General features: G+C 31.9%; 1 pseudogene; it reads right to left on the bottom strand.

Annotated features, from left to right (window-relative positions):
* The window catches only part of LOC149557170 (uncharacterized), a 189744-nt pseudogene that overhangs the window by 94588 nt on the left and 79409 nt on the right, over window positions 1–15747 (bottom strand).

The following is a 15747-nucleotide window of genomic DNA, read 5'->3' as shown; positions in this document are numbered from 1 at the left end:
TTAATTGTTCAAGATTCAATGATATCATGAACATCAGACACAAACTCCCATTATCTCATCAAAGTAGACATATCATACTTCTTCAATCTTTGTATGAATACTTACATGTAAACTATATACTTCACTGTTTACATAATACTTTGAGATCTAAAAGATTGTAAAGGCATGGTCACACGCTATGATTTATATGATTTAATAGGAAATTTTCAAGGAAAAAGAAAACCAAATATATATTCTTGTAAAGCATACTCACTTTTGATGATTCTCTAGATGTGTCAAAAATATCTATACTTGATTGTTTTGGTCTAGTGCTAGGAAAGGGGATGGGCACCAAAGGTGGTGATAGAGCTTCCTCAAGGAGCTATATAGTTTTTGAGACTTTTGTACTCTTTGGTAGCTGCAAAAATTGACCCTTTGGACAATTGGGTGGTATAGATAGATTACAAGTTGCAAGACTAGGATGAGGTGGAGGCAATGGATATGTAGGCTTTGGGATTGTTGATCCAAGATTTTGTATGATTGAATTCTCTTGACTCTTCTTACCTAGCAAAGGTGTTGAAAGAGTTATATTAGATATGTTAGAAGACTTTAAGGGCTTCACTGAATCAATAGGTGGCTTGGGAAGCTTGTATAGTGTGGTTTTGTGGGGTGGAGATAGATTAGGAGGTGAGACATTGGGAGAGAATTTTTATGGACCACCACGACAAGATATTCAGGAACAAAGGATAGGGCCAGATTTGAATTAAGAATCTATACACTTAGATGTCAATGGGCCACTGCCAGGTATACTTGGTTGATTAGACCTGTTAATGGACCAAAAACAACATGTCATTTGATTCTCTTAGAATCGGAAGCATATGGAATGTCAAACCTTACCATAGGTATCCTTTCAATTAAAGTTGGAATAGGCAATGTGTTTGCTTGAATGCTTGCATTTGGTTCTTTCAAAAGTGGTTGACCTCTTGATATGCCATTTTGACTCAATATGTGAGTAGTATGAAGGTTTCTAGTTGATTCAACAAGATTCAACTCATTCTTTTATGATCTTGTATATTGATTATTGGATTGTGATAATGGATATGTATGCCACAAAGAGGTAATAGTCTCAATTCCACCTGTTGTCCCTTATCCTATTGCAAATTTACTTGCTCTACCAGTTGTATTCCCACTTCCACAACCAATTGGAATTGGTAGACCATAAGTGTGCAGATTTCACTGTGTTAATGTGCTTGTATCTTGTATCTTGTCAATATTGTTAGACTTCCTATGCATGGATGGTGCCAAGGGTGCTGATTTACTGCCAACCATTGGACACTTGGTAGTACTAAGTCTATACTCAACCTCTTTGGGTCTTGCCTATGCACACAAACATATTAATGTTTTAGATCACTCAAAAAATTAAATCATCTTAAATTTGTTTCTTACTCTAACAAACAAAATATAACAAGGATTCAATAATAACAGTGTAGATAATAAAGAAAAAATTATGATCCTCATGGAAAATTGGAATTGAACTAAAATTTATAGTAGACCCCTTTTTCAAAATCTGATTATTTCATACATGTGAATCATACATGTATTCAAAATTTGATTATTTATATTGTGAAAATTAGAATTGAACTTAGTGTAGTAAATTCAGCTGTAAATTAGGAGATGGGGAGACTAATACCTTCTCTAACATGTAATCAAGTGTTTGATGCAAGTCAAACTAAGACCAAAAATACAACTAGAAATCTCAAAGAATTAAAAAAATCTCCATACTCCAAGCACTATAAAGTTGTTACTGACAAGAGGAAAACATCCAAAAGGTTAACTCAAATATCATGAGTCTAATTATAAAATGTTGCAGGAATATTATCCCCCAACACTATTTGATATTTCAAAAAGCAGGCTCAATTCCTTCCTATATGAATTGATTCCAAACAAACAGAATAGGTTCCCACTAACTTGAGTCAATAAATATCCAAAATTGAATTTCTAGAATTATCTAATGTCTCAGATCACATACCCATGACCAAGGAATATAAATTGCATATTAGAATTAATACATTTGACACTATCAAATGCAATTTTAGTCAAAGATATGGCAAAACCAATACCAAAAAAAGTGAATGCATACTGCTGGTTCACATTCTTTTGAATCTTTGAAGTGCGTAACCAATTTATTAAAATCAATATAGTCATCTTTTACATAATTTATATAAAAATCAATGCCCGATTCTATGGCATGATAAACCCTCTTGAGTCATCTATTATAGTTCTTACCATTGTTCTTCACCCACAAATTTGCATTGATTTCCAAACAAGTCTGATTTTTCTTCAAACCAATAGCAAGTAGAATTCAATGCATATAAATAGGTCAGCAATATCTACCATTTGTATTTTAAATAAAATAAAAAATCATGCCAAAATAAGTATAGAAACTTTTGAATCAAGGAACTTTAATTTGATATGCCTTATATCCTTAAGCAAAATCTATTCTCACACAACTAATTCACATGTATGAAATAATTAGATTTTGAAAATTGGAATTGAATTTGGTATGATGATTTATAATAGACCCCTTTTTATGCTTTAAAAAAAAAAAAATGCAATGTATGTCCATGGAATTATCAGAACTAGTGGTAGATTCATCATATTCTAGATAGAATTCAAAACTCAGTTCTCCATCATCTTCCTCTAGCTCATTAATTTGATATTCAATATGTTTCTCCTTAGAAATATTCTTTACATGAGGTTCAAGGGCCTCAAGAGTAGCAAGCCCCTTTCTATATAAATTCATTTGTTCCATTGAGAAAAGGAAAGAATTGGTGAGAAAGGTGCCACGGATTGATTTCTTAAAACTTAAAAAGATAGTGAGGGAAGAGTGCAAGCATTGCAGTTATAAACCTGAGTGGTATAGTGATGAGTGGATTGAGTTAAAAGACTGTGAGATTGCCCTTTCTTCAAAGACTTCAATCGAAAAACAAGGAGTGCCACCTCATTCTCATAGTCCTCTTTAGTTGACTACAAATGTTCAGAGGTAAATATTTCCCCTTTACTAGTCTTAGATTTTTATTTTTCTCTCTCTACATGAATATGCTTGTATGCTTGTCTGAAATTGATAATATACTCATAAAAATATATTTCTCTAACAGTATCACTTAACATAAAAGGGGGGAAGTAAAGAATAAATAAACTACTATCTACCTTTTTACATCACACTACTCTTTTAGTTCCTGCAATCAGACATAGAAATGTGAGGAGCGAGGACATAAGTCAACTATACTTATGTAGTATCACAGATTCTAAAGATATTCTAACAAAACAATAATATTAGATTTATCACTTTTATGTTTCGTATATGTTCTATGAGGAAAGCTTCATCTTTAAAAGCAATTTTCATGACGAAATAATTATCAAGTATCTAAGATCATTAGTTCAAACTTTTAGTCCACAGTGCTAATATTGGAGTATTGTTCTCATTTCACTAAATTGGAAAAAATTTATGTAATTAAATCCAACGCTTCCCCCTCCCTTCATTTTTTTTTTGTTTTTGTGTGGAGAGATCAGGTAGTAAGTGGGAAATATGGAGGTGGAGTGAGAGGGGAAACAAACATGAAAATGTTAAAAGAGCATTCCTTGAAACCCTAGATCCATATTTCATTAGGAATATAGCATGGGAATGGGAAGAACAAAGATCAAGGGATGGTGAAGCATCCTTGTGGAACATAGCTTTCGACTGGAGCATGAAGCATGATTACTTGTTAGTTTAGTACGAACCTTTAAGTAAAAGCAACATATTAGATCCTATAGACCCTTATTCTTAAAAGATCGTATCTATTTCAAATACTCAAAAGTTTTTCCTAACAAAACCTCTTTAGATAAGGATCAATCTCTCATTTGAAAATAAATTATGCAATTATTATAAATGAATTATGATTATTTAGGGTACATGGGCACCAATTAATATCTAGTGTCTATCTAATTATGTGTGCTTGTGAACTTTAAATTACCAATTGAGACCTTTTACTAATGAAAACTATTAAATGGGTATCAACCTCTCATTTCGAAAGAGATTGTGGAATCATAAAATTGATTTGCATTTATGAATTACACTTACTTAGGGTACATAAACAAAAATTAATATATCTATGTCCATTTAATTTATGTGTAACTCTCACATTTCAATTGTTATTGTTATTTTAGTTCTAATAGCATTGTCAAGTATAAAAAACTATCTTAAAATGCCCTAACAAACATATATTTATGTTTTAATGCACACACACACACACACTCATGTCAACAAAACAAGTCAATGGGAGTAGAAACAAATTATCAAAAATGTCAATAATAGAAAATGCACGACCATAAGAAACTCTTACCTCTAAACAAGAGAATTTAACAAAGGAGAAATCTTGAGAAGGAGAATAACATACATAAATTGCACACTGGCCTAGAGAATCAAAGTAATAAATAACTTCTATTGATCAAATATTGGAGATTTTCTAGGTACACCTTAATATCTTATGTCTGCATCCAACTGTGTCAAGTATTCTATTACAAAGTTGCAACTCTTGTTTGAAACTCCTCCTTAAGGAAATAAATAATCAAAGATGAGATAATTAATAGCTTCCATTATTCTTTAAGGCCATAATGTAATAGGTTGACTAGGTAAATATGAGGGGAGGTTTCCCTATGATTCATCACTACCAAAAAGATTATTTAGATAATCTAAGGTTATGAATTAAATATAGTGGTACCTAGGTACACAACCCTTCTACTTTTCTACCATTCATGTGAATTGGAATGTATTCTAGTGAAGCCCTAAATTTTTCAAATTAGTGTTTCCACTTGTGCTCTACCTTTAGCCCTCTTACTTTTGATTATTATTTCTATATTGTTGAATGAATTGACATATTTAAATTAGAAATGTGGTGTACCTAGAAAATAAGTATCGAAAGCCTCAAAGTACAATCTAGACAACCTTGTTAGGATAGTCCAAACCTAAATTTTTTATCTCTATAATTCATTTTACCTAAGTTAGGATGACATTTGGTCCTTATGTGAGTTGCTTGACCCTTTGATTCTTGAGAGTTGTGAAGGATTAGTGATATGTTCTAGTGTAATTAAAGAAGTTGTCAAGGATCAAAATGAAAATCCAACATATTTAGATATTAGAAAAGGATCTCATGCATTATTCCAAGATCATGTTGGGCCTGTTTATGCAATGAACCTCAATCCTAGAGAGTAATATAGATTCCCTGCACTAGTAGATAATACAATTTGATGCAAACCTTATTTGCTAGAAAAGACATGATTGATCCTATATGGAATTTTCAAACTGATCGTAGGTGTTCAAGAATGGGAGGCCAAAATAGCACACAAAATATAGATGTTCGATGACCTTGTGATCAATTATTTTGGTAGGTAATCATTAGGTTAAGTAACTTCTCAAGCTATTTGGAAATATATAAGCAAACTATTTCAAGGAGGATTCCAAAACTAGAATAATTAAATAGGACATACATTATGCTTCTTGAATTTCTTAAATAGGCTTTGTTTGTAGACATAAAATGTCTACCATTTGGTTTCAATACTATTTAAGGGTTTATTGTCTATCAGATATCTCATGCACTTTTTGGGATTCAAACTCAACAAAAAAGGATTAGAAAGCTTTCTAAATTTTGAGTTTATTTAGTAGATGGTTAGGATCACCAAAATAAACTCCACTATTGTATTATGAAGATGAAAGAGTTGATTTCTCTTCTTAAAGATGTGTTGGAGAAAGTTTTAGATATGAAGGATAGACTAGTATCATCACTAGCCCAAATCATTTGGGAAAATATCCATATATATTAAATAGGTCACCCTTGCAGTCTTCTTATTACATATTGGAAAACCTTGTGCCAGAAGATTCTACAAATGATTGGTATCACAAATAAGATATTTTTGAAGTCATCAAAAAACATATAATTATTACTAAGCTTCCCTAATATTCTCCTCATCTATCATTTTCATGCAATGTCTATGGTTATGAACAAGATAGTAGGTTCCATATCATTAATCAATAACACTAAAATGTACTTGCTCTTTAAGAAATCACATGAGAACTACTTTCATCAATTGAATCATGTTTTAAATAATTCATTATATGTGGAAAAACAAGCTGAACAGGATAAGGTATGTTGCTGGATAGTGGTTGGAAACATCCAGAGGTCCTGTAGTAACTTGCAATTGTTGAAGATTCAAAGTGGGAAGAAAGAAGAGGATGGTTTTAGTTTACATGATGTAAAAAATTATTCAAACATACAAGCTCTAGTAATTGAAACATCTACAAATTGATTCTCCCCATTCTACCTATTTTGTGAAAAGAATTACAAACTCTTGCCAATTCAAACATGTAGATGGAATGAACAATTAAGCACATAATCCATTATAGGAAATCATTATAAGAAATATAAAGTGATATATTTAAAGCATATACTCATTTGATTATGAAGATACTCAAAAGTGCTACCCTTAATTGAACTTGAGAACAATCATACGTGTTACCAAATTTTAGGTCATTCTTGTCCTATCAACATCAACAATGATATCCTTCTTGTCAAATCAATTAAGTCCTTAATGTTGGTATGCCTTGGTGTAGGAGACCACCCCTGTTGCTACTAGAATTTTTTGTATCTATTAGATGTGATTTTCAAATGATTTATTGTTTAGAATTTTAGACACTAAGTCAAACAATTTGCATTCTCATTGATATTTCTCCATCATATGCATTCTTCATTGTGAACAATCAACATACTATGTTTGAGCGTGAAGATATGTGTTGTATTTTCTAAATTTATTCGAGGAAAAGCTTTTCCAAATTTTTGTGCAATGTCTGGTTATTATTGTAAGTTTGTTGCAGGTTTTAGTGTGTTTTGCAAGTGCAATACTCTTTAACCATAAAAACATCAACATTTATTTTCATGATGGAATACTACTATAAATAATAGTAAGCAGATTTAAAAGATCTAAATATTGAATTTCTAAGATGCAATTGAGTTTATAGGCCTTCAAATAAGAGCAACACAACATACATTAACTTCTAACCTATAAATATGATTCTTCAATGACAAAAGGATATCGATGAACTAGCAAGCCTCATCAAGCCTCATCACTTGAAAATAAAATTCAATAACATTAAAGGCAATAAGAACATGAATTTGTATCGAGCTCAATGTTTGAAAATGAAAAATAAAACAAATAAGTTGAAAGTTTTGAGATAGTCATTCAAAAACTTCTTCAAATTGGTGTTAATTAAAAATTCAACTTGGAATTCAATGATCAATATATCCACTTGAACTTCCACCTAGTGCCAACTTTGATGGTTTTCTTTTTCTAGCAGTGTAATATCCTAAAATAAGAATTGCAATGAGCATACTAGAGCATATATTCTAGCCAAAAGTAGATTATTCCTAAATATAAGTGTTTTCCAAGGACTAAGGGAGGTGAAGTTTAATTGGGTTTGTGCTCTACAAAAAATTCAATTAAATCAAAGAAGGTATAGCTTGATCCAACACACAAATCTCATGGCTATAGTACATAGTGGAAAGAACATGCATGATGATGTCCAATGAAGAGCTTCATGTTACAAAGTCATCACTTCAAGTAGGGGAATCAAGGGAAGAAAAAAAGAGAAATTTGTACCCTACAATTTGATGGAAGCTATTCATCCAATGGAACAAGTGTTGAAATGCTATTGATATGTCCAAAAGGAGTCATGTGATCTAATGTCTTTTTCTAAATTAAAATATTTTTCTTTTCAACAATCTTTTGCCAACATAAACTATAGGAAAAATCCTAAATTTCATCTTGTTCTTTCTTCAAGTCCTCAAATGTCTATTTTTTAGCACTTAAATATTGCTTCTAGTGTATTGGAGGTCCAGATAAAACCTAGTAGCCACTAGGCCTTAATATCTAGTCAACTACAAACAAATAGACATCTACAGGCAATAGAAACATATGCAAATCAAGAACATGATGAATATTCACTTCTGATGGACTTAAATTACAAACCAAGATGAAATTAATGTGCACATTTAGTGTATTTTCTAGACATCTATGAAGGATCAAATATCATACCATACTTATTCCATAGAATTAGAAAACATGAACAATGAGCCATATCAAAAGCTCTTGCTAGATATGGAAGGCTATTGGATACCGTGAAACCAATTATAACTATAATTCCATACTCTTAATGTGCACATTTAGTGTATTTTCTAGACATCTATGAAGGATCAAATATCATACCATACTTATTCCATAGAATCAAAAAACATGAAGAATGAGCCATATCAAAAGCTCTTGTTAGATATGGAAGACTATTAGATACCATGAAACCAATTATAACTATAATTCCATACTCTAAAGAAAATTAGACCTGTTCTTTATGTGAGTCTCTTGGTGAATCCCTAATAAGTCTATCACTTAATTGGAATTGAATGTTTGGCCTTCTGAACTATTCTTTGACTCATTTCTCTACCAATTCTATTTGAGCTAGGAACCTTGCCCAAATTAACCTCCTCTAAAAATTTCTCTATAGTCAAGCCTAAGCTTTAAACCTTGTTCCAATTTACAGCTTATGATTTATTTAATTCCTTACATGCTCAAACTCAGTATTCTAATTCTAGTTCTGCATATTATTTGTATTAAAAAAATACAATCAAACCTCAAAAAGCGAATAAGAATAAATCTTAATTTTTTTATTATCAATTAGCAATTTTCAACATGTAACACTAAGTATAAATGAGCAAGAAGCATTAAATACCTATAATCCACTATAATGTGATTGAAAAAGAGTTTCCATAGATGATGAAAAATACATGTTGATCATAAGATTAATAAAACCTCAAGCCCTCTGTGAAGAAAGGGAACAAGTACAATCATAGCTACCCATAAGGTGAAAAAGGAAACAATCTACTTCTCTCAGGATTAGCCAAAATATTTGGTTACCATTGATCTTGATTACCTACAAGGAAAAAAAAGGCAGGTTATAATATCATATCCCCAATTCTAACTCTTAGTAGTCTTCTCATTGGACTTTTGAATCTTCAACACTTTCTTGAAAATCTTTTGTTCTTCAAAAAGGAATGCCTAGATGATCTTGCAATATAATTTGAAATCATTGGCTATTATTACAATATTTTGTCTTTGGGAGCAAAGGCATTGCCAATACGAACAAAAAATGTTACAAAATTTTCTTAATCAATGGCAAAGAAACTAGGTGGAAAGAAAATTCATCTAATTGGAGACTCGTAGATTGTAATTAATGGATAAATTTAGGATAATATGGAGACTTGGTTTTAGACAAGTATGTTAGAATGATTTGATGGCGTTTAGAGGGATTTGAGGATTGTCAAGTTAGTCACACTGGGTGGGAAGGGAATGTGCTTGGGGAAAAGATGGCTAATGTTGGAGTTGATTTGCAAGAAAATATAGATATGATGGAGGGAAATAAATCAATTAACTTCTCATCCCCCTAAAATATAGTTTTGTAATTGATTTAAAATTCCTTTATTGGTAGTGACAAAGCAATTAGGAGGAGGAGAGATTGGCAACTTGGGTGTAGGTGTTGTGGTACATGGGCACATGCTAGTGATTTCTAGTTGTGGAAAGAGATTTTAGTGATAGATTAGTGTCGTTCCTTGTGATGCAAGGAAATGGAGAGAAATTTCTAGATGTAGGAGAGAATTTAGTAGCTCTCTAAGTAGGAGTCAATGCCTAAAAGTAAAGAGGAGAACAATAATAACAATAAGAATGGAAGCAAATTTTTATTAGATGATGCCAAAGAAAAAACAAACTCCAAGCCTGTGTGATGAAATCACACCAAGGAGATTGGGAGAGGTGTTATGTGTTAATGAGGACTTTCTCAGAATTTTGTGTCAATTGTTCAAGGAGTTTATTGGGGGGGATTTTTGTCTAAGGACAAATGTAGGCATTTTGTCTTTGTCTTGTGTATGGCTTTTTCTACTAACACGAGACAAAGCAGAGTGGCAAGAGTGATAGAACTCTACATGGAATCAGAAGGGCATTTGAATTTCCAAAAGTGGTAGGATTAAGCTGAGGTTAGGGGTGGTTTTTGCATGACAAAGTCACTGGAGGTGTACTAGATAGAGGGGGTGCAACTATTCATGGTTTTTAGAACCAAGGAGCCAATTTGGAAGCTAGTTGGGAATTTAAGGGTGGCATAATGAGCTACTACATTTTATTGCTTAGTGGGAGGAGGACCAATGAAGGATGGAGGAAGAATGGAGGAGAAAGCCAAAAGTGACACCAGGCAACATTGTAAAAAGGGCTAATCCCCAATGCAATGTTGCCTCCTATTAAGGAAAAAGAAAGAATAAAGTTGAGACAGTGGGAGGTGTAATGTTCAATGAGTCCAAGGAGGCTATGCTTAGTTTTTGAGATCACCATGAATAAGCTGCAACAATATGAAGGAATAAAAAAAACAAGGCATTTAGGCCTTTGTTGTTAAAAATGTAGAAACTCCATCAAATAGTTCTTTTGAAGTAATAAAATATTAAAAACATATCACTTATCAAAAATAAAAATATGTGCATATGAGTTATAATTAAAAACAAAACCTACACAACAAGAAACTTTTAAATTAGTACATTTAAGACACTTTATTGCTGCTAAAACTATACCGAGTAACATAGATAATGAAAAAATTCTACAAAATAAATGATTTATTGCATACATATATGTAGCATTCAAGTTATATCGGAATGTGGTTCTAAGTTATGTTCTAATTTATCTTATTTAATATGTGGGGTTGTGACTATTCTAGTGCGATAATAGATATGCCATTGTGACATTGTGACATGGCACATAGACCGTCAAGTAAATGGATCTTTTAAAACCCATGGATAGGAAGGCTCATCACATGTAGTTAGTGTGTTAATATCAATAGCTTTTTTAAACAAGAAACAAGTTTTTTATAGAAAAAAATCAACCAAAAATTAAATATTGCTTCAATTATGAAAGGAGTTAACTATTTGCCTAAACTAATGAACAAGGATTAAACAAAATTGTGATAATTATTTTGAAAATGAAGAAATTTCTATTTGTATAAATCTCTAGAAAAGGATAAATATAATTACAATATTTCAATATTTAAATTTGAGAAGGGAAATTCCTACAATTAAATTTTGAACCAAGAGTTTGCTACATTTAGATTAACTTGGATATTGCTATATTCAAATCAAAAATGATTTTGCTATATGAAAAATGAAAATCTTATCTTATGCATAAAAAGAATTCAAATTGAAATAGATGATTTTAAAGATATTATTGATTATCCTACTGATGCAAAAGATGATACTTAACAACAACATTGATGTTTATGTTGTTTGTAACTCTAAATATCATTGTTTGTGAGCCACTTCATGGTATTGATTTGAAGTCTATATAGTAAACACCATTATAGTTATGAAGGACATGGACTTGGAAGAAAGGTAAACAAAATGTTGCTCTATTTGAGCTTGATTTTACACATGGAAGTATTAGTTTTATTTATTCATAAAATGCCTATATTGAATGTGGAACCTAAAGCATCTGTTGCATAGAAAGATCCTTCCAGTTGTCAGAAAAAGATTCAACTATAGCTAAAAGTCATCTGAACACTTTTTCAAGTGAGACACTAATCCAAACCTTATTATAGTTTTTAACTTTCAACATATCCAAAAGGGTTAAAACTAAAATGGTACGACAAGCACTTGTTAACAAGATTTCTTGTAGAGTGGTTTATGATAGAAACTAGAATTCATTTGAGTAGATATTTAAGAAATCAAAAAAGGCTAGTTGGTAATAAAGCCTCTCTAAGCTTATCATTCTCATGATCCATCCATCCAAATTGATAGCCATAAGAATGAACACACAATCATCATATTCTTTCTTTGATGAGTTACATTGAATTTTTTTTCAAATTGTAGACTAACATGGTTAATAGATGTTTGGATGATTGGTTCACAATCTTGTATAGTGCCTATAAGACAAAGCTTGTCTAGTTCAATTACTTTTTTAGTTGCTCATATCAACCTTCTGTGGTATTCCTTGTAGTTTGGTGAGGGACTCTATGTTCAAGCCAATTCAAAATTTAATTCCAAGCTCATATTGTTATATATTGATCCTAAGATACTTTCAAGGAACCAATTGTCTTAAATGTATAGATTTGAGAACAAAATGTACAAACCTTGAGAAACACACACTTTGATTAGTATTTCAACTCCAAAAACTAGTGTTAAAACTACTATTATGATGCATCACTTAGTATAGAATTGACATCTATTTTGAGACTTGTTATGTTAACTTTTGTTGTTGATATCTTGAAGTGGTAATGTTTATTTCCTTTCAATGCAAAGACTTAAGAAACAACTACCCTAGATTTTTGTTCCTTATATATTACACTTAACAGATCTATCTACATCTTCAGACATCAATTTATTATTCTTTTGTTGTTTTTTGTAATCCTTCCACATTTATAAAAATAAAAATATATATATTACACATACCATACCTTTCATCATGGAAAGAGGCTTCAAGTTCAAAAATTCATTAATATGACCACATCACCTATGTGTTGAGTGGCGACTAAGGGGTCATGCAATGGTGCCATTGCAATCCATCACTACTGATTTCATTTGCTACATTATTACAAGCAATGATTGCTTGTGGTTGAAAGATTGGATTCTCCTCCATCAAAACCTCATTATCATCATCCATTATCATGTGGTCCTCATTTCTAGTGACATTATCACAACCTGCTTTCTGATCTAATGAAAACTCCTACACACATGTGGGAAATTAGGAAGGTGTCCATGGAACTACTGCAAGGTGATTATCTATAGGTTTACTTGCTAATGCCTTCATGTTTGATGCAGGCTTAGATTGTCTTGCAAGATGAAATAGGTCAGGAAAGTTTCCCCTCCCTTGAATCTCCCATGTTGCTAGCAACACAAAAAAAATTAGTGCCACCTCATACAATTAAAGCTACATTTTATTTTGATATTTTTATAGCTAAAAAAATTGAATCAATTGAATCCACTTTAGAATAAAAGATATCTAAAAACCACTATAGGATGTTTATCACATACAACCATTAGTAAGAATTCTAATTAACAAAAAAACCTAGAACATATAATGCATAATGAATTGATTAGTACTTACCCTTATAGTTTGAAAAGTAATTTGTGTTGAATTTGATTGGAAGATCAGGTGAGCTAGCTGCTGGAAGACCTAGAAAAATTGGAGGATTGATTGGCTTGTAGAGAACAAGTGCCTTTTCATCATTGGGAATATAGTAGGGCAAGGGTGTTCATCAGTTCCTATTCCCATTTCATATCTTGTTAATAAAGTCATCAAAAGGCAGTAGCATAAATTTTTTAAGTTTCACCAACATGGTAATAATAGGTTAGATAGCAGAGGCATTGACAGCATCACTAGCTACACCCTAGTAATAGATGAAGATGGAGAGTCACCATCCCACCTAATAGAATTTCTATGTTGATAACTAGCAATGTTATGACTCCAATTTCCCTTTCCCTTATAATAGTAGGGCTCTAGCTAGGGTGGTGATTCCTTATGGTTCATCTCATAACAGAGGAATTGCCTGACATGCCTATATTATAATGGTTCTAAACAAAAAAACTCAACCATCTCTCTCACCTACTTTCCTTTACTGATCTAGCTTAGATACTTGACCCCACCTTGTTTATTAGACTTGGTCCCCCCATTTCTTGCTTTGGTATCCCATGCTAATTGAAGGATTACAACCTAGAACTTGATTCCTACTCTACTCCTTCTAATCCACTCCATTCACCAATCATTTTGAGTGGTAAAGGTTATGTAGCTCTAGCTCCTTTGCACACTTCATCCAATTCAATGAAATAGAAAGTGATTTTTCATTTTAAAATTAAGCCCATGTTGGTCAAAATTTTGACCAACACTGGCTTAGATTTTTTTAATAAAAAAATTCCTTCTACAATTTGACCAGCCTAAAAAATATATATTGATGGTTGAAATTTTTGGTATCAAAATGAGGTCAAATGTAGCAGTGGTCGCAAATTCATGTTTTTTTATGATATAGAATGTGATCATTGGGACATGCATGTATTTTCTAATACTTCATTCCAATTTGATTCATAATGGTAGATAATTCTCAGTATGAATGAGGTAGAATGTTTGATGTTGTTAACAAAAACTTAGCTATCAACCTACAACAAAAAATATGAATTGTTAATATAATGAATAATAATGGTATGCTAACACTAAAGATGAAAAAAATGGCATTTCTTAGCATACATGACATTGCTACATTGGATAAATCATTCATAACCTTCATGTTCACCAACAACACTATAGTAGAGAGAAGAGTTTTTTGGGAGCCTTGGTATAGGGGCTCATATTCCTTCTCAAGTATAGGTATATCAAGACCATCTTCATCATCATTATCAAATGTGAGTGATCATCTTCATTAGCTACACCAATACCATCTTCAATCATGTCCTCTAGCACATTATTATCTTCTTCCATGGGAGCATTATCCTCAGCTTGGATATTCAGACCTCCATGTTCCTCCAGCTGGAAATTCACATTCACCAATAAACAAAAATTGTAGCCCCCTTCAATGTGACCATGTTTCCTATAATGAATCTTTGCTATTATGATTAGAATTCTTTGATTCTTTAAGCCCTTACACATTTTACAAGGATAATTACATTTATCAACTTTTCTTTGGAACTAAGACCACAATCTAGAAATTATCTCATTTTTTTATTCTAGGTTCATATTGCCAAGAATGGTCTTTCTTCACAAGAAAATATAGCTACAAAATTATTGGACATGTTGTAGATAATGTTTCTATCTACACATATGGTTTTGAGAGAAAAAATTGGTGTAATTAATGTGTATATCTGCCAAAATATTGGACATATTATACTTAATCTTTATATCTGTACATATGGTTTTGAAAGAAAAATTTGATCTAATTAATGTATATATCTACAAAAGTATTGGACATATTGTTCTTAATGTTTATATATACACATATAGTTTTGAAAGAAAAATTTGGTCACCTTGCTCAAATTCACCCATATTATAATCAATGAAAAATTATCTACTTACAATTCTCTTTGTACTAAGTTTATCACCAAGTGGTGTCTCTGATTATAATCATAGTAGAAGGGGGAAAACCATGCACTAGTACATTTGGGCTCATTTTTTGACCTTTATTGGTCAAAATTTTGACCCATTTTTTGACCAATCTTCGACCAAATTCGACCAACGAATTGGTCAATAATTTTTCGGTCAAAAATTTGACGAACCTACTAGATGGTCAAAATTTTGACCAATACGTTGGTGAAAAAATGTCCAGGTTGTTGAGCCTTTTTCTACCATTCATTGGTCAAACTTTCGACCAATGCTTGATAGAAATTTGTGGGGCATTGGTCAAAATTTTGACCAATGCATGGTGGAAAACTTGATGGCACTGGTTGAAAACTTTTTGGTCAAAAATTTGACCATCTAGTAGGTTGGTTGAAACTTTGACGAATACATGGTCGAAAAATGTTGGCGTTGTCAACGCATTTTCTACCATTCATTGGTCAAACTTTCAACCAATGCTTGGTAGAAATCTGTAGGGCCCATATCATGGATAGTGATATCATGTACCCACTTCCCATGTACTAGGTATGAAGGTTTTTGATCATGAGATTGAGCTGG

The sequence above is a fragment of the Cupressus sempervirens genome, chromosome 5 (assembly GCF_028749045.1).
Source record: "Cupressus sempervirens isolate cs-2001-9-10 chromosome 5, ASM2874904v1, whole genome shotgun sequence".
Taxonomy (NCBI): Eukaryota; Viridiplantae; Streptophyta; class Pinopsida; order Cupressales; family Cupressaceae; genus Cupressus; species Cupressus sempervirens.
This window is presented reverse-complemented; position numbering and strand designations above follow the sequence as displayed.